Source organism: Montipora capricornis, chromosome 8, assembly GCF_036669925.1.
Source record: "Montipora capricornis isolate CH-2021 chromosome 8, ASM3666992v2, whole genome shotgun sequence".
NCBI lineage: Eukaryota > Metazoa > Cnidaria > Anthozoa > Scleractinia > Acroporidae > Montipora > Montipora capricornis.
The window spans coordinates 38,015,792-38,019,234 of NC_090890.1; the positions used below are offsets into that span (position 1 = coordinate 38,015,792).

Sequence of the window (3,443 nt, forward strand, 5' to 3'; positions counted from 1 at the left end):
TTGGTGTTGTTTTATTATATACAAAGTAGGAAAAGCCATTTTCGGCTGCTGCTTGGATAGCACATATAAAGTAGAAGACAACATTTTATAATTATTCTCTTACGTTGTCTGTGTTCCCGTTCTCGAGTAATCCTGTAACTATTCCAGAATGTTATTTTCATAGGTCTCTATGACTCCCAGGTGATCTGGTGACGTAATTTGGAGGACTGGGAAGAAAAATTTTAACGCCGTATCCCATAACCGCGCGCGGCGTTAGGTGTTGTTCCTAAACTCCCTGCAGTATTTCCATCGCCAAAACTCAACAGATCCTTCTGTGTCTACCACATTTCCTGTTACTAAATGAACATTCAAGTAGACCCGATGAGATCTAACTTCGCCTCTGCTATATGCTCTGCTAAAATCTTTCTCTCCAGTCCTCCGAGTTACGTCACCAGATCACCTGGTTGTAGCTTGTATTGTCATCAAGGCTTGATGCTGCTGTATTGTTTCGTTCTCCGATCACCGACCGCCAGTGTTTTCACAAGGATTTTGTCTTGGGGAGTCCCAGGGTCCCCTTTCGTGAAAAATATGGGCCCTGAAGGAGCTTAAGTGGGACAAATTTACGTGCGTTCTGTGACAAGGGAGGAAAATACCCTTCGTGATTTCTGTCCATGTCTTCAAGGCACGTTCAAATTGGAACTCTTGCAATGGTGGCCCTTCCTCAATATTGCAAACGCATTTGATTTGTTTGCCTCGAGACAGATCTTACAGGTTCTTATCTTTTTGTCGGCATCACAGTGTAAGCCACGTGTATTGCAACTGCCATGCACCCTGAAAAACACGGTCTTCAATGAGGCTCTGCCAGGGTAAATTCCGACAAGCGACATGGCCTAAAAAGTAGCGACAGCACTTAAAGTGAAATCGCGACAAACGACATCCTTTCTTTAAATTTCCCAGTCGTAAAAATGGCTGGAGTTATGATAGGAAAAAAAAACTTAAAGAGCATCTGGATTTTGTGTACTGGTGTATGAAGCCAAGGCAAATCAAATAACTTTATATTTATCCACGTTTTTCTCATCAGTTACATTGATTGCTACTTATTAAAATACTGGTTATAAAAAGTTGTGCTATAAAATATCTAAAACTACAATGAGTAAAGTAAACTGCTTTACACGAGAGCCGTGTTTAACTAAATGAATTACGATAAAGGTGGCCGCTGCAGCCAGCATGAAAAGGTGCTAAAGATAGATAGATAGATAGATAGATAAATAGATAGATAGGTAGATAGAGAGATAGATAGATAGATAGATAGATAGATAGATAGATAGATAGATAGATAGATAGATAGATAGATAGATAGATAGATAGATAGATAGATAGATAGATAGATAGATATGTTTAATCACTCTCCTTGTAGCATTAAGCTAAATCAAGAGAAAATGAGGGGACAGAGAGGGAGGCTCAAGGCGTTGGCCGGGATATGTTATGTCCACGAAAGTTATTTTTAGACGAGCGGAAGTCTGTCTTCTGAGATGTCCGCATGCAGTCTTGCCTCGCTCTCAGGTTCTTAGTGAAAAGAGAAAATGATGGCGCACGTGGAAGGCTGATGAATATATATTTTCTTTCAAAAATCGGACCGAGGATGGCCTGCATGCGGACGTCTCGGAAAACTTCCGCTCGTCTAAAAATAACTTTCGTGGACTGACATATCCCAAGGGCTGGACCGGGAGCCTCCTTCTCTGTCCCCTCATTTTCTCTTGGCTAAATTACAAGAGGGGTCAGCAAAGCTAAAACAATGATGTCAATAAATATAATACAACGCAGTGCTACGTGTACTTAAAAGTAATGAACCTGTCTGTACGCTGGAGTCTATTGATATTGGTGACCTGTCTACTAGAACCTTGGTTGACGCTTGTTCGTACGGGAAGCAGGCTTGCCAGACACGGGAAGGATGATACAGATAGTTCCTGGACAAAGCGTACACAGGTCTGGTTGCGGCTCTCTGACAGCGTCTGCAGATCGTTACTTCCGCAAGTGAGTTGGTAAACCGTTCCATATCACCGCACCACTATACGTGAAAGTGCTCTTAAGACCTTTGTGCGGGGTAGCGAGACCGCGCACAAGTTTATCTTTAGTGTTCCCAAGAGAATAGCCAGTAATGGTGCTACGCCCGACAAATCTAAACAGGAAGATAAACAGGGTGAGCTCATTTAGAGATTTACACCATGCAAGCTTTTTGTATCTGACGCTGGGATTCAAGCTGTCTCCAATTCAACAGTTGAAAAAGGTATTCAGTACTGGTGTCAAAGGCGGCGGAGGTCAGGACTCTAGCACCACGGCTTTGTAACTTTTAGAGTTTATTGGCAAGAGTTTTATTTCAGTTACCACAGACAACGTTACAGCAATCGAAATGAGGTTTCACCAGATAATTGTAAATAAATCGCAGCCGCACAGTTCTGTGAGGAACAAAAGGTCGAATGCGCTTCAGGGTCCCAATATCAGAAGCAATCTTCTTAGATTGTATACAGAAATTTGGCTTTATCAACGGAGTTAAGAATATATAAATTGGCCACCGTACAGAGATTCTAAAAGCTGACGTTTCGAGCGTTAGCCCTTCGTCAGAGCGAATCCCACCGACGCAGCGCCACAGTTTCTTTAGAAACTACCCCCTTCATTCTTAGATTGTAGACTTTCGATGTGAACATTCCAGATTTTCGTCGATATAAATACCAAGAGATTTTCTGCTTGGCACCTGCTGGGCTCGGTCAATTTTATTATGTTAGTAAAACTGGCATTTTATGCTCCTAGCAATGCTCATCCAAAAATGCTCAAATTATGCCGCTCATTTTTCCAAATTATGCTCCTTTGGTTTGAAAAATTCTTTGTTTTATTTTGAAGTAAAATACTTAAAAAATAAGGCATCGCGTTTGTTTTACCAGCAGATCAGGATTCCAAAGATCGTTCTCTACCTACTTGTGCAGGAGCTGTCGGAGCTGTCCTACTTTCCGCTTCGCTACTCCTTCTATGACCTGCGCGTTAGTTCGTGACGGGTGCAAGCTATTCAAACTAACCGCTGACCGGCTAAGCGTTCCCACATGGAGAGGGAGCATGTATCTGTACACTTCACAAAATTAGAGTTACCAAAAGGTCTTTAGAATTGTTAGAACAGCAAAAACAAGCCAAGTTATGCTTTTGACAACAAAAATGTTTTTAGACAAAATAGGCGGAAAATGCATAATTATGCTGAAAAGCTAATAAGAGCAAGGTTTATGTAACGGTGAGGGAGTACTGTATATTGGAAACTTGAAAGCCAATATTTCGACAGCCGCTGCCTTTCTTAAGCAGGCTTTAACAAGCGAAAAATCCTCTTAAAACCCTGATGAAGAAAGGTAGTGTCTTTCGAAATATTGGTTTTGTTTCTAATTTCTCCCTTCGACGTTTTATCGGCCTTGCTCTTTTTAGCT

General features: G+C 41.5%; 1 long non-coding RNA gene across 1 annotated transcript in view; it reads left to right on the forward strand.

The window, feature by feature from the left end:
• Nucleotides 1-103: 103 nt before the first annotated feature.
• Nucleotides 104-3,443, forward strand: part of LOC138014250 (uncharacterized) — a 6,987-nt gene continuing 3,647 nt past the window's right edge. The window contains exon 1 of the long non-coding RNA XR_011125280.1: nucleotides 104-2,013. This is a non-coding gene — a long non-coding RNA (uncharacterized lncRNA). The remainder of the gene's footprint in view (nucleotides 2,014-3,443) is intronic.